Source organism: Herpailurus yagouaroundi, unplaced genomic scaffold (assembly GCF_014898765.1).
Source record: "Herpailurus yagouaroundi ecotype Mexico unplaced genomic scaffold, PumYag 216, whole genome shotgun sequence".
NCBI classification, from domain to species: Eukaryota; Metazoa; Chordata; class Mammalia; order Carnivora; family Felidae; genus Herpailurus; species Herpailurus yagouaroundi.
The window spans coordinates 9,345,840-9,367,829 of NW_024412447.1; the positions used below are offsets into that span (position 1 = coordinate 9,345,840).

General features: G+C 53.7%; 1 long non-coding RNA gene across 1 annotated transcript; it reads left to right on the forward strand.

Annotated features, from left to right (window-relative positions):
• The first annotated feature begins 5,558 nt into the window (after nt 1-5,558).
• On the forward strand, nt 5,559-12,038 carry LOC121017709 (uncharacterized). The gene is made up of 2 exons (XR_005784869.1): nt 5,559-6,356; nt 11,753-12,038. It is a non-coding gene; the product is annotated as an uncharacterized LOC121017709 (long non-coding RNA).
• The last annotated feature ends 9,952 nt before the right edge of the window (nt 12,039-21,990 follow it).

The window sequence follows — 21,990 nt, forward strand, 5'->3', positions numbered from 1 at the left end:
GAGGCACCTGGGTGGCTCCGTTGGTTAAGCATCCAATTTTGGTTCAGGTTATGATCTCTGAATTCATGAGTTCAAGCCCCCTATCGGGCTCTCTGCTCCTGATACTTTGTCCCCACCCCCCTCTCCCTCTGCCACTCGCCTGCTTTCGTACTCTGTCTCTCAAAAATAAACATAAAAAGAAAAAAAAGACCTACAGGCAAAGTCAAAAGACAAATGGAAAATATTTGCTATTAAGAATCAAAGGACTAGTTTCCCTCATAAAGAGCTGCACTAATTAATGAGAAAAAACAAATTAATATAAGTGGACAAAAGATATCAATCATCAGTTCACAGAAAAAAAGAAATACAAATGGCCTTTCACCATAGGAAGAGTTTTTCAACCCCACACGTAAAAGAAATGCAAATCGGGGGCGCCTGGGTGGCTCAGTCGGTTAAGCGTCCGACTTCAGCTCAGGTCACGATCTCGCGGTCCGTGAGTTCGAGCCCCGCGTTCGGCTCTGGGCTGATGGCTCAGAGCCTGGAGCCTGCTTCCGATTCTGTGTCTCCCTCTCTCTCTGCCCCTACCCCGTTCATGCTCTGTCTCTCTCTGTCTCAAAAATAAATAAATGTTAAAAAAAAAAATTAAAAAAAAATGCAAATCAAAACTCAGTTGGGATAACCTTTTTAATCTATGATGATGACAAACCCCAAAAACTTGATGAGACACTGTGGGCGGAGCCATGGGGAAATAGACACTGTCATTTATTGTTGCTACATCAGTACATGAATATCACCCAGCTATAAAAAGGACAAATGAGGAAGTTCACTGCTGACATAGAACAATCTCGAATAAATTGATTTTAAAAAATGAAAGTGATAGCAGTTGTAGAGACCTACTGTTTGTGTTTTTAGAGAAAGTTGCTGCGGTGCCTGGGTGGCTCAGTCGGTTGAGCGTCCGACTTCAGCTCAGGTCACCATCTCGCGGGTTCGTGAGTTGGAGCCCCGCATCGTCCCGGTCTGTGCTGACAGCTCAGAGCCAGGAGCCTGCTTCCGATTCTGTGTCTCCGGCTCTCTCTGCCCCTCCCCCACTCCTACTCTGTGTCTCACTCTCTCTCAAAAATAATCATTTAAAACATTTAAAAAAGAAGAAAAAGAAAACACTATTTAGTTACCCTAAGTTGAATGCATACACACTTTTTAAAAATACCCAAACAACCTTGTCTCTGGCCAAAGAACCAATTCTTTTACTGGCTCCCAGTCCCTAAAGATTAGTAACTACACACTTGATTTTTCTGAAATCAAAATCAGACACATGTGGGTTTCGGACAAGAGTTTCCTGCCAATTCTCCTCCTTTTCCCCTTTATCTTCACTGCCCAGAAAGAATCACCTCTTAACTTGTTTAGCACTTTATTCTGGTCCTTATTTCCATGCTGGTAAATAAATGTCTTTGTGGCTGACTGTTGTCCCATATTTGAGGTGTTACCTCTTCAGTCCTGCTAATGGTCATTAAAACCACAACCTGTCTCCCTTGCCCACGCATTTCAACATAATTACTTATAACTTACTTTACTTCCTCTACTAGTCATCTTTATAATTGAAGCAGCAGCCTTGGACCTTTCTCCGTCCATCCACTGCAGGCATATCTCTTCATACTCCATGATGTTATCATGATGTATCCTTGTCCTTGTTGCTCTGTGCCCCCACCTCTGCTTCCCACGTTCAGCCGTCTGCCCCTCGACATTTTCACGAATGAGCTTGATAATGTTTACATTCTATACGTGTTTTTGGCTTTGTCTCACGTGGGAAGTCCAGGCAACAAGCGGCATTGACACTGCTGTAACATTGGGCAGAGTGTGCACAGATGAGCCAATCAGCCCTGTGACTTCAGGGCTCTTCCTGTGCAGCTGCCCTCTTTCCAAAGGTTCATTCCCCCCCCCCCCACCCCGCCCCACCCAGGCATGATGTAAAAGAAACAGGTCTTCTGTCTCTCCCTGGATCTGGTTTATCAAGCTTTTTGCAGAGACCCCCTCCAGCGTTCTTGAACAACCCCCTGCCCCCATCCAGACAAGTCACTGTCAAGGACGGAGTGTGAGTTCCTATCTGTTTCAGTCCTCATAGCAGGTGCACAATCAAAGTGTGTGGAAAGGATAGATCTCCTTAGTCTGGAATGCAAGGGTGTTCAAAAGCCAGCCTTATCTTTCCAGTTTGGTCTTTATGACTTTCCTCCACAAACTCTATACTCCAGCAAAATTGAACAAATCCTGGTATGCGCTGTGTATTTTTACTCCTCTGAGCCATCAGGAATGTCATTCTTGTTTCATGTTTATATGTCTGTGTCCCACCAATGTGCCCACCTCCGAAAAGCTGCCCTTAGCCCTCCTGGAGTGATGGCTTCTTACTACTGTCCAGCCCTCCAAGGCCCCAACTATTTCCTACTTTAAGTCACATCTCCAGAATATTGGTCTCCTTTTGATCTGGAGTCCGTCCAGGTCATGTCTGTGTCTGGGGTCTCCTCTGTCTGTCTCTCTGCCCCCAAGTCTTGCCAAATACAGGCAACAGGAGGCATGTGTTAGATGAGCCACAGAGGATTCGGGAAAGGTGGGCTGGAGTTACAGAGACTAGACTGGGGTCGGTGGGAGCTAGGGACTGGACTGTGGTCATTGCAGGACAAGGACTTGGTGGCCTGCCCAGGGCCCTGGTTTATTGGGTTTTGGAGCAGGGGAGCTATCGCCACTGAACAGGTGCAGGTGTGACCGCATTAACAGTTCATTGTGAATGTGTGATCTTTTAAGGGAGTGATGGGGGGGGGGGGGCACCAGGGCTATTATCTGCTGCAGGCAGTCCAGTCCCACACATTTCCCCCATAAGGTTCTCCAGAACATGAACAATGTGAAAACTCATTGCACCTGCAACAGACAAAGTGTCTTTCCCTGGGAGCAGCCTTTAAACTGTAGCATCCTCCAAAGCTAATCTTACCTTGTATCACTACCTTTTGATCACCATGATCCCTTGGAACCTTCTCTTGTTCTATAGAACCAAATGCTTATTGAACACTTGTAATGGGCTCCCACTTGCTATGGGATAGAGGGGACTATCTACCATTTATTGAGTACCAAATAGATTCCAAGCTCTGGGCTCATCACTCTCTACATGTTACTGCAAATCTTCTCTCAGAAATATACATGGGACGCCTGGGTGGCTCAGTCAGTTAGGCAGTTAGGAGTCCGACTTCAGGGGAGATCATGATCTCACTGCATTGGGCTCCATGCTAACAGCTCAGAGCCTGGAGCCTGCTTCGGATTCTGTGTCTCCCTCTCTCTCTGCCCCTCCCCTGCTTGCGTGCTCTCTCTCGCTCTCTCTTAAAAAGAAATAAACATTTTTAAAAAAGTATACACTTTTATCCCCACTTGACAGATGAGTAAACAAAGGCTCAGAGAGTGAAGGGATTTGTCCCAAGTTCCCCAAGATCCTACAACTAGTAAGTGTGAACTATGACAAACCTGGTGCCCATGTGAGCTTGTCAAGTTTGTTCAAACCCTTCCCACCTCACCCCATCCCTGGGAGTGTCAGGCTGGGTCCTCCCCAACCCCACTTCCCCCCAACCCCTACCCTGGGACACCCACTCAGCTCCTGAGGTCTCTGTTCAGCTCTTACTTTGGAGTGGTGCCATTCCCCAGGTTGGTATGGACTCCCCACACTTGTGCCCAGGCAGCCCCCTCTGCTGAGGGCTCTAGCCTTAGCCTCTCGGGGCCCCTGTTCCAGGGGCCTGACTCTTCTCTACTCCTTCTGACTCAGGCTTCCTCTTTCATGGGCATGCAGATTCTTTTTTTTTTTTTTTAATGTTTATTTATTTTTGAGAGAGAGAGAAAGAGAGAGAGCACAAATGGGGAGGGGCAGAGAGAGAGGGAGACACAGAATCCGAAGCAGGCTCCAGGCTCTGAGCTGTCAGCACAGAGCCTGACACCGGGCTTGAACTCACGAGCTGTGAGATCATGACTTGAGCTGAAGTTTGAACTTAACCCACCGAGCCACCCAGGTGCCCCATGACCTTGGAGTTTCTTTAAGAGTCTTCATGCCCAGGGCGCCTGGGTGGTTAAGTCGGTTGAGCGTGGAGCTTCGGCTCAGGTCATGATCTCACGGTTTGTGGGTTCGGGCCCCCACCGTTGGGCTCTGTGCTGACAGCAAAGTGGGTCGTAGGTCAGCTGGGCGCTCAGAGAAGTTGGGTTGACACTGCCCACAGATGCAGAGGGGTGCGGCTGGTAAACTGAAGGCAGCCTCCTCACTGCTCAAAAATGCTAGCTAAGTGTCACACCAGCTCTCTGACGTGGTGTCTGAAATGCCACCAGGGCCCTCCAAGTCTGTCAAAGTAAGCATCGCCCTGGCCCTCTTCCCTCGGGAGGTTTCCGTAAGCATGCAGGGGAAACGAGTTTGCAGATTTCCCGATGCCACAGGCAGATTTCCTGATACCTGCAGGGCCAGGGATGAGGCAGTCACCCACGCACAGATGCACAGAACCTCCATCAGGAGGTCAACGGCCAAATTCTGCTTTGACTGCTAACCAGATGCGTGGTTAGTCTCTTTATTTCCCTTCCTGGATAAGAAATCAGTTTCCTTATCCGCAAAATGGGGGGTGGGGGCGGGGGCAGGTATCCTGTGCCTGCCTTTGCCACTTCTCACAGGCATCCTGAGGCTTGTGATCATGAGCGAAAGGATGGTTGTGTGACAGCGGGGTAGAAGGCCAGTACACAGGTGAGCCTCACTGTCAAAGAGGAGAGGAGGGTAGAGCCCGAAGACGCACCTCCCTGACCTCTAAGCCCACGGCCAAACCTCATGCCTAGGACCCTGGACTTCCTGAAGCTCTTCGATGAGCCCTTGGTCTTGTCCCCACTCTTACAGGGGAGGAAACTGAGGCAGGGAACTAGAGCAGCAGCCCCTTCTGGCTGGGGCACCCCAAAGTCAGTTTTTTCTCCACAGATGGGATGCTTCTCTGCCCAAATCCCTTTTCCAAAGGGCTCAAGACATCACAGTTCCTTTCTGATGTCAGGGACAGCTGGCTTGGCCTGCGCAGAGCCTCCCAGTTCAGGCCTCTGGTCGTGAGCCAGGTCCTTATGAAACAGAGCAGAGGGGCGGACTGCTGGGCTTAATGAGCCAGGTGTATGTGGCCGAGCTGGCTGCAGGGTGTGCTGGCCAGCTGGGACAGCTGTGGCTCTACTGTGTGTACACAGTGCTGTGGGGGCTGGATAAATTGTTCCCAGGGAACAGCAGAGAGGAGAGGGCAGAAGCGGCTGGGGCACTAGAATAAGAAGGCCCTGAAACCTGGGGGCTTCCAGAAGGCACCTGGAACATACGGGGGAAGGCAGAGGCTCTGGATGTCTCAAAGGGCAGGTAATGGGCTGCCTCCAACCGAGTCATCACGGGGCCTGTTAAATGCCAACTCCTAGGGCACCCCTACCCCCAGCCACTGGGTCAGGATCTCTGCAGGCAAGACAGAAATTGAAACTTTAAATCAATCAGCACATGGGAATACAAGAACCACTGCCTTACTGGGTTAACTTGGCCAGAACTGGGGGTGGGGGTGCGTCATCCGAAGTCTGGCTCAGGTGGATCCAAACACGAAAGCGAATAAAGAGGAGGGGGCGGTTGCTACAAAGGGCGAAGTCCAGAATACGACCAACCTACTGGCCTGGCTCCCGGAGGTGTTGAAAACACTTCCCCCCAAGGCTTCCTCACCGCCTCCCTGCTACTCCCACACCCCCGGGTCCCTCAAACCATGTCCAAAGTTCAACAGTTTCAAAGAGGCAGCCCTGAAGTGAAGGAACAAACATGGCCTTTGGCAACAGCAGGTTGGGTTTCCAATCTGGACTGCCAAGGCCCTGTGAGCTGTGTGGCCTTGGAAGGGTCCCAGGAGGGCTCTTGTGATGTGGTCCCTTAGGGCCTGGGTGAGGATAACACAGGTCTATGTGTGTCAAGGCCAAGCGCATTGTGGTTCTCAGGAATAAGGATTCCTTCCTCTTTCCCACTCCCTACCCAGCCACACACCCACCCTTCCCTTTGTTCCTTTCTCTGTTATGCAACCAAAGTTTAAATCCTTCGTAGGTTCACTGCCAGCAAACAGCAAAACAGTGGCCTGGCAAAGGGAGGTTTCGAAAACCACATTGCCCACGTTCTTGTCCACGTGCTCTAGGACAGGACCTCTGCACTCTTTCCCCAATATCGCAAAGAGCCCCGTAAGTGGTTACTTCCCCAAATCGCTGAGCTGCGGCCAGCTGTTGCTATGGCGACCAGAACCCGCTGACAACCATCTTGAAGGGCCTCTGAGGAGGAGACTGCTTGGCTTCCATTCACGCACAGTTCAAACGGCTCGGCTCGCCCACAGGTACTGACAGCACCTGCCGTGCGCCCGCCCTGAGTGGCCACCTCGCAGAAACAGAAGTAGGGTAGAGCTGATCCCCGGCCCGGAGGGGCTGGTGGTCTCCTGGACACCGGTGTAGTTCAGTGATTCTCAAAGTGTGGTCCCCAAACCAGCATCACACCTGGGACTTGGCTAGAAATGCCACCTTTCAGACCTCTTCCCAAGTCCACTGAATCAGCAACTCTGGGGGAGAGGGGATCCCCAAATCTGTGTGTCAATGAAAGCCCCCCTCTCAAGGGATGCTGTTGGAGGCTGAGGTTTGAGAACCACAGATCTCACTAAAACCTCACACGATCTCAAAAGGTGTGTACTAATGTTCCCATAATACAGATTAGGACACTGAGGCTCTGACCTGGTCTGGTGTGTGACGTGTTGTAGGCTCTCGGGTCCCTCGGGGTTGTCAGGTTCTACCTCTGTAGCACCTGTGTGAAGGTAACGAGCCGATCTTCTTCCGGGGTCCCACCTGGAGAAGCCTACCCCCGTGGAGGTATCTTACACTGCATCCAGCAGGGGCAGGGGCTGAGCTGGCCCGAGCATCCTGGCACAGACACAGGCTCTCAGAAAGCAAGAACCTCAGGGCGCCTGGGTGGCTCAGTTGGTTAAGTGTCTGACTCTTGGTTTTCAGCTCAGGGCGTGATCTTGTGGTTCATGAGATCGAGCCCCGCATCGGGTTCCGTGCCGACAATGCAGAACCTGTTTGGGATTCTCTCTCTCTCCTTCTCTCTGCCCTTCCCCACCTCTCTCTCTCTCTCTCTCTCTCTCTCTCTCTGTCTCTCTGTGTCTCTCTCAAAATAAATAAATAAACTTAAAGAAATAAATTAAAACAAAAAAACAAGAGCCTCACAACAGGGCAGAGAACAGCTGGGAGGAATGTCAGGAGAGCCACCCTGGTGACAACCGCTTGCCCCAAATGTGGCAACGCTGAGCTGACAGAGTGTTCATCCAGCCAAGGCCACCCTCACTTCCAAGCCTCTTCCTGCCCAAACCCAGCCCTGAGACCTTTTGTTGTGTGCTCACTCACCTCTATCCTGCATTGGTCTCTTTCCATGCACCCGCCCTCACAGACTCGCAGGGTCCTGGAGGTGTTGAAAACCTTACATGCCACCCCTCCCCAAATTTGGAATCTACTTTTTCAGTAACTCATGGCTTCCAGCCACTTTTTGCATACACCCTCTGACGAGGCACTCGCTGCCTTTTCAGGCAACCCATCCATCTGTGAAATCTCTGGCTGGCTCAAGTTCCCTTTGAATGAGCTGACATACATCCCCGTGCCGTTTCCACCTTTACAATATGAGTTAATCCAATCCCTTTTAACAGAGATTATAGACTTATTTTCCAAGTACCATATGAAGTAAGAATATCTATGCCAATCAGTTCTCATGAACCCACCACCCACCTCTGCAGAGAAACGGAGCAGGCGAAACATACCAACCCATCATCTTGAGGACAGTGGGAATGAGATCAGGGTGGGGGTAGGGAGGGGCAGGAGGAAGGAAAGGAGGAGGTAGAAGGAAAGCTCCAAGCTGCCTTGGAGCCACCATCCTGCCACTTGGCCCTGAGGGACCCTGGCAGGACTGGAGCAGGTTTCCCAAGGGCTGACGCACACTGGGGCCCCCTTTAAGAAAAAAGGCTGTAAGGGGCACCTGGGTGGCTCAGTCGATTAAGCGTCTGACTTCGGCTCAGGTCATGATCTCATGGCTCGTTGAAGCCCCACGTTGGGCACTGTGCCGACAGCTCAGAGCCTGGAGCCTGCTTCGGATTCTGTCTCAGTCTCTCTCTGCGCCTCCTTTGCTCGTGCTCTTTCCCTCTCTCTCAAAAATAAATAAACATTAAAAAAAATTTTTTTTAAATAAGAAAAAAGGATAGAATATTACAAATACCGTGACCCAGATTTTGTTCCATTTTGAGAAATAAAGTCACAGATGGATGTTTTATACTGACAGAGAAGTTAAAGCTCACTCACGGTGTTTTTAGCCTTAATTTTCAGGTTTCTTCTCCTTCTTTTTTTTTTTTTACAGCAAACAGGGGTCTTGCAGCTTCAGGGAAATGTGCCTCTGACCCTGGGTGTGTTGTCCCGATTTCCCGGCCTCAGTTTCTTGTCTGCGAAACAGGGGAGATCCTACCCACTTTCCTTTTTTTTAAATTTTTAAAAATTTTTTGAATGTTTATTTATTTTTGAGAGAGAGAGCATGAACAGGGGAGGGGCAGAGAGAGAGGGAGACACAGAATCGGAAACAAGCTCCAGGCTCCAAGCCATCAGCCCAGAGCCCGACGCGGGGCTCGAACTCACGGACCGCGAGATCGTGACCTGGCTGAAGTCAGACGCTTAACCGACTGCGCCACCCAGGCGCCCCATGTTCTCCGATTTCTAAAGATGACTGCTGGGAGCCCGCATGGCTGGGGAAACCAGTAAATGGCTCCTAAGGCAAGGAGAGGGATAGACGGGCGCCTGGGTTCAGTGCTTCGCATGTGGGAAGCCCAGGCGAAATCTCCCTGGGAAAACCAGTGACCTCAGAGGACTAGCCCTCTAGTAAAAGACACTGATCAACCCCTCATTACCAATCACTTTTGGTTTTCAGGATTACTTTTCACAAAATTCTTTCCCAAGCGGCCCTCAGTGCATTTCTGAGGAACGGCTTTGCACGCATGTGGTCTCAGAGACCCTGTTCACCCCAGAGGCAGCTTCCCAGGGCCTTGGAGAAACCCTTTGGCTTTGGGGCGGAGGGCGGGTGGGTCATGCCCCACAAGGAAGGAAACCCGATCAGGCGCCTCACGGAGATCCGCAGGGACGATAACAGGATTAGTTTAATCCTTTTGGCAACATTGGCTCTGCCAAGCTGGCCAAGAAGAAAAGATGACGCTGTTGTTCAGGAAAGAGAAAACAGCTACGGCCTTGTTGCCCTGAATGTGTTTTGCGAGAATGCCTTATAAACTCCCTCTTAGCTCCTGGTCCAAGCCAGGTGTCTTCGGGTGCCCAATTCGAGACAGCAGCCACTACGAGTCCGGCCTCCCAGGCAGGCTGCAGGCGGCACCCCCATGCAGGGCTGAGGCCTGCTTGCAGAGAGGCTTCACCCCATCCCACCCTTCCCAGGTCATCCAGACCAGCGGCTGCAAACCTCAGGAGGTGGAAGAATCCCCATGCACCATTCCAGGGACCCCATTCAGGAGGCCAGGGGCCAGGAATCTGTATACATTTTCATCCCGTGGGTGGTCCAGAAAGCGCAGAGCTAGAGAAATAAGGGGTCTTTCTCTAGGGACTCAGCCTGACACCCCGCAGCTGGGCCAGCACTCCCCTGCGTCCCCCACTGCCCACCCAGGCCCGCTAGACGCGTGTAGTGAGCACTGCCCTTGACAGGCCAGCCCTGGGCCTCCCAGGCCGTGTGGCCTTGGGCACTCCGCTCTGCTTCTCTAAGCCAAAAATGCCTGCCCAGCCAGCCTCCAGGAAAGAGAGAGGTTGACCGTGAAGATCTGTGCACTGCAAGCCTCTGGAAAATTCCCCCGAAGTCACTGGTCTTCGGCTTGGGGGCTCAGGGCCGGAAATTGGAAATGGCCGGAGGATTGGGACAGGGTGGGAGCCGGTGAGGTGGAAGAGAATGGAAAAGGGTAGCACGTCACTTGGTCCTTCCACAAACTTAAAACTAGTCAGCACAGACAAAACTTCCAGATCATCACATGCAACCTCCTCATCTAGAGATGTGACAACTCAGCCCAGAGAGGCTGAAGCTGCTGCCCAAGGTCACACAGTAAATGGGGTGGCAGGACTGGGACTAGAGCCCTCGGTTCAGCATCCCTATCCAGGACTTGTCCCATGACACCACCAGGCCTGGTGCAGGTCGGGGACAGGCACCACACCAGCTCCTTCCTCCCCTCAACCCCCCGCAGGCTGGGGTGGACAGAGGGCATGCCAGAGCCCCACCAGCTACCTGCCTCCTCGCCGAGGCTTCTCCAAGCCATTCTGCCCATCCCCAGCTCCTCTCAGGTCTCAATCCCACCGTCCTGCCAGGTACGGACAGCCTGCTCTCTGCCCTCTTTGCCTTGGACCAGGCTTCCCTCAGAGGGACAAGGTGGGGGCAGTCCTGCCACCTCCTAGTGCTCAGTCTCCAGCCTCCTAACCCCTGCACCTGCCCTGTCCCCATGTTGAGGATGCACCCACCTGGGCAGCCGGGGGTGTAGATGCCCTAGGCAGGGCCAATCAGCAGGGGCAGTTCCTGTGCTGGGCACCGTCCTGCCTTCCCAGGACTGGAGCCCCATAGTGGCCTTTTACGGGGCAGAGGGGCATGGTGTGATGGCTTAGTTTAGGGTATCTGTATCTGAGAAACGCCTCCACCCTGAGTGGCCCTGCCAGGCACCGAAAAGAGCGAGGTGAGGCTGGAGCTGGTTCCAGAACAGCCTCTGCCCTGGCCAAGGCCTTCACCCCTCACAAAACAGCCAAGATGCCCCATTCAGCCAAGCCCAGGCTTCTTGTGTGTTTATGAGTAGGGCCCAGGGGAGGGAGGCCTCTTTGGGACATATGACATCCTTAGCACCCCATAGTCCATGCTTGGAAGCTTCAGACCCTGGCATCAGGAGCCAGATATGACTATTCCCACCTACTCTGGGAACTTGAACAGGTTATGCCACCTCCAAGCCTCAGTTTCTTCATCTCTAAGATGGAAATAATTATAACACTCACTTCGTAGGATTGACACAGGACCTAGCAGGTAGGTACTCAGTCACTATTTGAATGAATGAATGAATGAATGAATGACCAGAAAGATGATTAGGACAGTGAGGGATCTGGAAACTAGTCCAAATATATCTTAACAACCCTATTTTCTCAATAGGTCACCCTGTCTGGGACAGATGCCTAAGGCCTCTCCCATTACCTACCAGCTCAGGCTGGAGAGGAGGAGGAGGCCCGTCACAGGGGCTGAGGGGCTCACCTGGGAGTCTGTATATGCTGGGGAGCCAACAAAGGTTGCATGCAGCATGTGCACTTTGGATCAGAAGAGCCTGGGTGCTCAGGAGAGAAGCCACGAGGATCTTCACTGGGCAGGGCCAGTAGGGAGGAACTGAGGACCTGGCCAAAGAGGCATTGTAGAGGCCCTACGATGGGCCTTTAGTGACAGATGAGAGAGTGAGGGTGAAGGAGGAAGGGAAGGTTCTGGCATATGAAGTGACTGTGTAAGTCCTGGAGCAGGGGACATTGGCCACCATTCTTCAGAGTGGCCCTCAGTGATCTCACCTCCTGATATCCCACACTATATCAGGACTGGCCTATGTGACCACGAGCCACACAGGAAGGAGGGTGACATATGACCCAAAGCTAGGCCATCAAAGACATTGCAACTTTTCTGCCTTACTTCCTTTTCTCTGATCAGCTCTGGGGAAAAGCCAGCTGCTACACTGTGGGAATACATAGCCTCAAGAAGAGGCCCTCACGGCATAAGACTGGGGCCTTCTGCCAAAACCCAGCGAGATGCTGGGCTCTCCCACCAATGGCTGTGCGAGTGAGCGGGCAACAGACCCTCCGGCCCCAGTCGGCTTCAGATGCTGGCAGCCCCACGTGTAACCTCAAGGCAGGCCTTGAGCCAAACCATCCAGCTAAGCTGCTCCAAATTTTCTGACCCACAACAACTGTGAGATAATAAATGTTTGCTATTCCAAGCTGCTGGATCTGGGAATCATTTGTTATGCAGCAATAGCCAACTAATACAGGGACCTAGAGCACCGTGATCTTACTCTCCTGCCGTCCTTCCTAGAGGAAGGGAAGATTATTATTACCACTGTGTGGTGTTGGGGCTGGGTGTCCCCCAGTCACGTGGCCCATGGCTTTACCCGCCTCCCTTTAGAGCTTACAGAGCATTTTCACATAAGCCAACTTTTCATTGTTGCAACGAGCTGCAGGAGGTGATTATAATCCCTGTCTCTGAGGGGGAAACTGAGGCTCAGAGAGCTGGGCTTGACTTGCTCAAGATCATACTTGTCAGTAGCAGGGCCTGGTCCAAAACCAGGATGAGCACACGGTGGGCCCTTGGCACAGCCTGGGGCCTGACTGGCTCGTTGCAAAGGCTGGCGAGCACAGTCACAGGCAGGAACCTATGCCAAATGGACACCAGCAGACGGCAGCCTGCTGAGCAGGACAGGGGGTGCTGGGGCTGGCTCTGTGGGGGGCTTCCTATGTAAGAAGTCAGCTGAGGGTAGGCAGGTGCTATAAGGAATAAAGCAGGGAGGAGGGTGAGGAAGCTCGGAGTGCTGTTTTAGACATGGGGCATCTCTGATAAGTGCACAAGTAGGGTGAGACCTGAAAGAAGTCAGGGAGTGAGCCATGCAGACATCTGGGGGAGAGGCCTCCAGGCAACCAGAGCAGCAGGTGCAAAGGCCCTGGGAGGTGGGGAGAGCATGCTCCACACTCAGCCCTGGACTCAAGTGCTCAGCACAAAACGGGCTGCTTTGAAAGCCAGGGGCCCACTGTCTCCCCTAACCAATGAGCCTGGGCTGGAGGGAGCGTCAGCTGAAGCACAGAGGAAAGACCCAGACTTCACCTGGCCGCGTGTCCCAGCTGTACGACCTTGGACAGGGCTCTTCTTCCATCTGCACCCCTAGATCAGGTGCAGGGGCCCAGTGACTGTAGAGATTGGCCAGATGTCCCCAGATGTCTGGCTTCTGGCACTCAGTAGACAGTACCGAGTTTTCTCGGAAGACCGAGCTGGAAAACAAAGAAACCGGAGGGGTACTGGGGAGGGACTAGGTCCCATTAGCAGCTACAAGATTTGAGTGCCCCCCCCAAACCCCATCAGGGCAGCTACTTGGTGTCTTTCTCCCAGGCCAGAGGCCAAGAGCACTGAAGAGCTGTTCTCTAGAGACAGAACCACTAGTCCCCCTATCCTGCTCCCAGCCTCCTGGACCACCAGGGTAGGAGTGAGAAGTGAAGGCCAAGGGCAGGGATTTCCAAGTGACCCTCAAGAGTTAAATGACAGAGGGGCACCTGGGTGGCTCAGTTGATTGGGCGTCCAACTTCGGCTCAGGTCCTGATCTCATGGTTTGTGAGTTTGAGCCCCACATAAGGCTCTGTGCTGACAGCTTGGAGCCTGGAGCCTGCTTCCGAGCCTGTGTGTCTCTCTCTGCACCCCCACCCCACTTGTGCTCTGTCTCTCAAAAATAAATAAATGTAAAAAAAAAAAAGTTAAATGGCAGCTTTGCTTATGGTGGGGAGGGGGCTGGGTGAGAGGAGGGGGTCCTGAGGGGTCAGAAGGAAGGGAGGGGAGACAGGGTGCCATGGGGGCAAGGAGTGACAAAGACGAAGGCACTCAGTCCCCCCGCCCCCACACATGCACACACAGGCACATAGATATGTCAACAGGTATGCACGTACATACACATAGAAACATGTGCGTGCACACACAATACACGTATCCACATAGGCGCACATGCATACACACAGGAAACGTGCATGCACACATATTCACACATGCACAGAGCTCGGAGAAGACCCGTGTTGGTTAAGCCACATTCAGCAGAGATGTTTTGGCTCTCGGCCCGGCAAGCCCCCCTCCCTGGTTGCGGGGCAGCCTGAACAGTAGGAAGAGCAGGGCAGGACCAGCGAGCTGAAGACCTAAGTGTCCATCAAGACTCTGCCTTTACCGAACACGTCACTTCCTTCCCTGAGCCTCAATATGCTCATCCATAAAATGGTAGTAAGAGTCGTGCCTCCCAGGGTTGGGTGACAGGCTCAGGACCCCCGAAAGCCCACTGGAGAGAATGAAGCCAGATCTCAGGACTTAGCTCAGGATTTTGCCTTTCAGGACCGGTGATGGGGGTTGGGGCCAGGCTCCCTAAAGCTGGAGAGGGCTGGAATTGTTACCTAACACCACCCAGAGCCTCCCAGGGCCAGCAGCAACCTAAGCTCCAGCTCCCTTCTCCCTGTGGCCCAATGTAACAGGACTCCCAGCCGGAGCTGGTTCTCAGGAAAGCTTAACCTCTCCCAGGTGCAGAAACCACCAGAAGCTCAGGGGCGGGAGGGGCCCAGGGCCTGCAGGGAGGCCCAGGCTTCTTGCATTAGGACTGGGATTGCAGCGTGAGGGGTTGGGGCCGACACGTCCACCCCAAACACTCCAGAGAGCTTGCTAACACTAAGGGGTACTGAGCCACATTGGCTCAAGAGGCCCGGGCGGAAGCTGACACAGGGCCAGCATGGGACAGGGCTGTCCTCATCCAGAGAAGGCAGTCTCTAGAAGCGATGGGAGGCTGGTATGTGGGATTGGCCTCCACACTCCATGCAGCTTCAGGACAGGATTCTTTCCTCTCAGGACCAGAGGCGATCAAAGGGCCTTTCCCGCACAGTCAGCACTGTCCCTGAGACGAACCAGCTGGCACAAGGACCTTTCCCACTGGAGAATGGGTGAATCACTACACCGTGTCCCCTCCACCTTCAAACGTTTCCACTAGCTCCCATGTTGAACACACACACACACACACACACACACACACACAGATGCAACCACCCTGTGCCTCACTCACATGCTCACTCCTCCCCAGTCCATTATGGGGTTCCCTGAGGGAAGAAAGACTGATGGGATGCTGGTATTGGGAGCCACTACCCACCCCAGACCCCAGGAGAGGCTCCCTCCTTGCATCCCAGGTAAGAAGAAGAGAAACCAGATTAGTGGAATTTGACACCTGTGGTTCAGGCCAGCTGTCTTCCTTTACAGGACAGGGAGGGATTCGGGCTCCCTGCTCTCCAGCATTCACGGCCAAGGTGACAGCTTCCCTCCAGATGGCAGGGCCCTGGGGATCTCTCTGGGATGGCAGGGAGGGGAAGAGGTCAGGGCAGGTGGGAGCTGGGGAGTGGGACACTCGCACGCCACCTTTCCATCCGGGGCATCTGGTTATGCCCAACCTCACCTCTAAGGCCAGGTGATCTTCCTGCACACCTGGAGCCCCGAGAGTCAAAGAGGGACCACACCTGGGAGTGGAGACCAACAAAGAACAAACATGAGGCTCAAGGGTTTTAGATTCCTTCTCTGCCAACCACAGGAACGCCCCTGGGCGGCCCAACATACGGGAGATCCAGAGAGAGCTGGCTCGCCCTTTGGCAGAGATTTCAGGCCTGTAGAAGGATCTGGTCTGCCGGTCCCCAAACGCCCTCCCTCCTCAAGCCCCCTGAGCCCTGGGCGCACAGTGGCCCCAGAAGCAGGCCTGTTTCAGCCTGCTTCATCGTTGGGTGATTTGTGCGGCTCCCCTCAGACTTGGGCACAAACAAGCAGAGAAGGCTCCCAGTGGTCTCCACTACCGGCAGGATTAAGTCCAAACCTCTTAGGCTGAGCCTCAGAGCCCCTCCCACCTGGCCCCCATGGCCTCTCCACATCCATGTTTCCCCGTCGATGCTTCCTCACCCCACTTTCTGGTCTAGCAGGCTAAACACATCCGTCTTGGCACATACTCTCTTCCCAGAGCACCCTTCTCATTCCATCCTGAAGAGGCCTGCTCAGCCCTCCAGGCCGGGTTTGGGGATCACCTCCTCTGGAACGGCTCCCGTGGGTCCCGAAGTGCTGGCTGATCGCTTCTCTGTGCTCTGCAGGAAGTGAGCAGATGCCTCTCCTGGAGCCTCCCGGGACTAGTGTGGGTTCTGTCTCCCTTGCCAGAACATACTGGGGACCAAGCCTTGCAGCCTTTGCGTGCCCAGCCCATGATGAGGCCCAGGAGGTAGCAGGTACTCAGTAACTATTTGATGAGAGAATGAATGAGTGAAGAGTGAATGAGTGAATGAGCAAAAGGGTCAGGGTGGCCGTTGCCAGGGCTCAGGCTCCCAGGATCCATCATCCTGGACCAGGTGGGCTCAGAGCACAAGTGTGGCCTCCCAAGCCATGTGCAGATTCCCAGGGCTTATTAAGCACTTACTGTGTGCATCACCCCCCAGCCCCTCTGTTCTGTTCTGAGAACATGCCTGGCCCTCTGCTCTTGTTCCTCTGTCTACCTGGAAAAGTCTTCACCCTGATCCTCTCATGGCTGCTCCTTGGATTCCTTCAGGTCCCAGTGGCAATGTTGCCTCCTCCAGGTGGCCTTCCCTGATCTAAAGTTGCCGCTCTCTGTGTCTCATCAAGCGGCTTTCCTGCCCTGCGTTGTGCTCTCGTTAATTCATGGCTTTGTTTGTCTGTTGGCTAATTGTCTTTCCCTCCCTCCCCCCCGCCCCAGACACACACACACACACACACACACACACACACATGCACGCACAGATCACTAAGCTCTTGGAAGGCAGACATTGGCCACCTTGCTCACCGCTGTGCCCCCTGAACCTAGAATAAGTGCCTGGCACACAGTAGGTACTCCATAGATGTACAGTGAATGAACACAAGCTTTGCCAGGTGGTTCCTGTCCTCCAGTGGACAGACACCTGCCGAAGAAGGCCACCTTGCACAGTTTGTCACTGATAAGGTAACAGTCTTTCCAGCCCCCGAGGGAGCCGCACTTGTTGGATGCACAGCACTCAGGCCCCTCTGTGCAGGCCCCTCTTGCTGGCAGCCTCCCTAAAGGCCAGGTTCCTCTTCGTATTCTGCAAGGGAGGGGTGGAAGGTCTGCAAGGAGCGGCACTTTGCACACAAGTCAAACTCTAGAAAGAAGCATTTTTTACCCTCTCCCTCTCTGTTGTGTCTATAATCTCCCTCTATGGGACAGGTGCAATTGTCTCTCTTTCCAGACCAGGACCTGAGGCTCCGGGAAGCCAGGTGACTTGCCCTCATGGCCAGGGAGAGGAGCTGGAGACTCAGAAGCTCCCCTCTGCCTTCTGACCAGAGAGCCTCCTTGGGCCCTCAACCAATTCTGTGCTGCGCAACACCCCCCTGCACCGCCCCAACCTCAGTCCTGCGCAGAGACCTGGGGGCAGGGTAGGGAGCTGAAGGTCCTTGTTTATATTCACCTGGGGCTGGGTCCTAGCTCCAGTTCCTTCCCAGTGCCTCTGGCCATCTCTGCCTGCACACCCTGGTGACCTCATAGTCAAACTGCCCTAAATAGCAACCCCCCCCCCCCCCCCCCCCCCCCCTGCCCCTGCCTGCAGACCACTTTCCTCTTCTGGCCCTCCTATTTGCAGCAGGACACCAGTCACCCATGTTCAAAATTTCACTCCTTTCCCCCTTCCCACCCTCCTCTCCCTCCCATCGCATGAGAGCAGAATGCTCTGGAGTCAACAGGTAGCAAGTGGGGAGCTGGCGAGGGGCAGGGTGGGGGCCTTGGGCAGACGCGTGCCCTGCTCTACCTGCAGCTGGTGGGGGGGCCCCTGGGGGCTCCGAGCAGGACGGTGATGTGCCAAATGGAGGCTTTTGGGGAGAGGAACCTGCCTGTATCTGCCTCCTGGAGCTGGTGGAACAAATCACCACAACTGGGTGGCTTCAGACAACAAATTTTTTCTGAGTCCTGAAGTCCAGAAGTCCAAAATCGAGGCATCGACAGGGCCGTGCTTCCTCAGAAAGCTCTACGAAGGAATCTTTCCCTTGCTTCTTCCTAGCTTCTGGTAGATTCTAGAGATTGTTGGTGTTCCTTGGCTTATAGACTCATCCTCCAGTGTCTGCCTTGTCTTCATACGGCTGCCCTCTCCCTGGCCCTGTGTTTTCACGGGGCTTCTCTTTTTTTAAAAATTTTTAACTTGTTTTATTTTTTATTTTTTTTTTTAAATTTACATCCAAATTAGTTAGCATATAGTGCAACAATAATTTCAGGAGTAGATTCCTTAGTGCTCCTTACCCATTTAGTCCATCCCTCCTCCCACAACCCCTCCCGTAACCCTCAGTTTGTTCTCCATATTTGAGTCTCTTCTGTTTTGTCCCCCTCCCTGTTTTTATATTATTTTTGTTTCCCTTCCCTTATGTTCATCTGTTTTGTCTCTTAAAGTCCTCATATGAGTGAAGTCATATGATATTTGTCTTTCTCTGACTGATTTCACTTAGCATAATACCCTCTAGTTCCATCCACATAGTTGCAAATGGCAAGATTTCATTCTTTTTGATCCCCGAGTAATACTCCATTGTATATATAGACCACATCTTCTTTATCCATTCATCCATCGATGGGCATTTGGGTTCTTTCCATACTTTGGCTATTGTCGATAGTGCTGCTGTAAACATGGGGGTGCATGTGTCCCTTCAAAACAGCACACCTGAATCCCGTGGATAAATGCCTAGTAGTGCAATTGCTGGGTCGTAGGGTAGTTCTATTTTTAGTTTTCTGAGGAAGCTCCCTACTGTTTTCCAGAGTGGCTGCACCAGCTTGCATTCCCATTCACGGGGCTTCTCTTAAAAGGACACCAGGTGTTGGATTTAGGACCCACCTTATTCCAGTAGGACCTCATCTTAACTGGATGACATCTGCAAGGACATTATTTCCAAATAAGGTCACGTTCACAGGGACTGGGGTTAGGATTTTGACATATCTTTTTGGGGAACACAGTTCAACAACCCATTGCACTGACCAAAGGGTGCCGGGTATTGGGCATGATTGAAGCTGGGCCCGGAGGCTGTTGCACTGACGGGTGGGGGCTGAAACTTGGGTCCCTGGGGAGAGGGGGACAGTCGCCCTGGCAGTGGGTGGGCTGCTGAGGGCCTGTGTGCAGGTGCTGCGTGAGGCCACCCTGCGGCTGCCACTGGTGTCTCTCATCACCCTGGTCTGCTTCTTGCTGGGTGACGCCTGGACTCTGCCAAGGGTACAGGGGGTGTGGCCTTGCACGGGGCAAGGGGCAAGGCCAGGGCTTGGGGGAGAGAACACTTCTCTTGTGCCCTTATAGCCTCTGCTGAAATCTCTCTCCAGGAGTGGGGGTGGGGTTGGTCCCCGCAAGGGGAGGGCGATGGGATTACGGGTGGGGCGGAGGTCAGTCCCATCCAGTCTCAGGAGGGGCCCTTCTCTGCTCGCTGCTCCCCAGGGAGATCCCCGACTGCACTTTGGAATGGGTACATCTAGGCATGTCCTGGCTCCAGGGCCCGGCTCTGCCTGATGGAAGAAGGGGTCTCTCCCCAGAACCCCCAGCCATCCTGGAAGGGTGTGGAGTGCTCCCACACACCAATGCCACCGCCCTCCACAGGAGAGTCTGATGGAAGAGAATCTCGGGGCGCCCTGTGAGCACCAGTGCCCCAGACTCTGTGCCTGGGCTCCTGGAGTCGGCGCATTCAAGGGGGCTCAGCTGGGCCACATGAGAGTCCTCACCTGTTCTCCCGGCTGTCCCCTAGCCCACTCTACCCAGCGACCAGAACAGTGGAGCAAAGACAAGAGTCAGAAGCCCCGGGTTCTGTGCTGGCCCCATCACCGGAGTCCCTGTGTGTCCTTAGCCAGATAAATTGCCCTCTCTGGGCCTCACATTCCTGCGTGCAGCATGAGGGCTGGACTCACGGTCTTCTCCAGTGTTCCCTCAGTGATGAACCTTGATGAGCCTAATTCACAGGAATGGGCCTCTGATGGTAGAATTGTTAGGCAGTGTGTGACAGGCACATGGCAGGGGAGGTTTGGGCCCAGAGGGCTTTCCTGTTACCCTGCTCATCACAAGCCACAAATGGCCATGCCTGTTTCTGAAGATTTTGCTCAATTTTAAGATGCTTCCTGTCAGCTGTCTGATCAATTCACACAGTGCCAGCAGCACGGTGTGTGGTGGGAGAGAAGACTGGAGTGGTAGGCTGGGGTCAGATTGGGCAAGGTGCAGGGGAGAGGGAGAGGATTAGGAGGCCCCCACCTGCGAAGGAACACGTATGTGTGCGTGTATATACAGCACGTACCCGTGCACAAGTCAGCTTGTACATGATCTGTGCACGGACAGGTATGAATACATGTAGGTGTGTGCCTTAACCACATACGGGTTTTTGCAGGTGGGTACCTACCGGTTTGAACTTGATGTGTGGTGAGAGCCCAGATATGTGAGTTCAAAATGTCACATCTGTGTTTATGTGTTCCTGTGTAGGAGCCGGGTGTGTGTGCGCGCGCACACGGGCCAACTGCCCTGTGCACCACGGAGGCCTGAACTGTCCCAGTGCCACCTCTGTGGGCAGCCCGCCTGGCCACTGGCTCTCAGCGGGGCTGTAGCTAGGCCCCCAGGAGAAGTGGTTCCATTAAGGAGGCAGCCTCAGGATGTGACCTGACCGTGGTTCAAGGGCAGGGTTGCACAGGCAAGCCTTTGGAGATATTTCTTGGAGGAGGGGCTCTAGGCTCAAAACAGGACCCTGGAGCAAGGTCTCAGGTGGCCCAAGCTCTGGAGATGGCACGGACGTCCCTGAGGGTCTAGGCTTCAGGTCGGGGCTGGGGTATCGCTCTCAGAGCTGGCAGTTGTCCAGGCATGGACCAGCAGGTCAGACTCGGGAAGCATCCTGGGATGGACTTCTGGGGTGGTGCCCCTGTGGGTCTCAAGAGTCCGAAGTCCAGCACCCAACTCTGAGGCCAGCTCTCCCTCCCCCGCTCTCCCCCCACATTCCATGCTTGGGGGAACCTCATCCTCTAGGATTGTCCTGCTTCCAACCCCACTATGGGCCGCTCCCCACCCTGCTCACTGGGAGTGAACAGGTACCTTCGGGCAGGGCAGGAGCACCAGGCTTCAAGTGGGAAAGCTGTGTAACCCCAGAAAGACGCTGTGTGTGCTAGGCTACGTTTCTCCCTCGGGCCGCTCTCACCACTTCCAGCTTGGGCTGCTGCAACCATCTTCTTTCCCATGCACCCTCCCGGCCGGCCCCCACACTCACATGCCTCCTCTCTCCCGGCTCCTGGACTCTCCCCTTCCCGTCTTTGTTCAGGCTGTCCGCCCTCTATCCACCTGGCCCCTGCCCTTGGGCAGGTCTCCTTTAACCAACTGTGAGCGCATCAAAGGCAGGACTGGTCCTCTTCCATCTTCGTGTCCCCAGAGCCTAGCACAGGCCTGGAACTCAGCGGTTGCTCTCAGCGTTCACTACATGGAAGAACTAAGGAAAGAACAGGTGTGTGACAGAAGGAAGCCTCGCAAGGTGGGGCGTATCTGTGAATCTGATTCCCTCAGAGGATAGGAGCCAGTCTTTCCCTCCTGGACCCCCAGCCTGGGGAGCCCAGCCCAGGGGATGTTTATAGAGGCTTCCTCCCCCTGCTGACAAAGCAGGGCAACTAGACAACATCTAGAAGCTTCTCTGGCAGCAGTGAGTCCTGCCTTGCCTGGGGAGACAAGAGCAGTCTCTATCGAGCACGGAATAATGGCTTTCTCTAAAGCTGAACGCGACAGCCGTGGTTAACGCCTCTCTCCTTCCCTCTCTCTCTATGGAACGGTGTGTGCCTGGCATCCAACCGGTTTCCAGCTCTCCAGGCTGGTCAGGGGGCCTCCCAACGAGTGCGTGAAAAGCATTGCTGAATTTCAGTTCCGTATTTGGCCATCCCTCCCACCCCTGAGCTTCCAAAGGGCAGGGATCACCTGCTCATCTATCCGGATATTCAGCAAATATTTATTGAGCGCCAGCCCCATGCGTCCTGTGGACTCGCCTTTATCTCAGTCTCTCTTCCCAGCCAGAGACTTAGCACACACTCAGTGTTCATGGACAGGGGACACACTAGTGGCAGATTCAACGGGTAAATGGGGAGGGGGCTTGGGATCCCCGCCAGGCCCTAGAAAATGAGCTGCAGCCAGACCAGC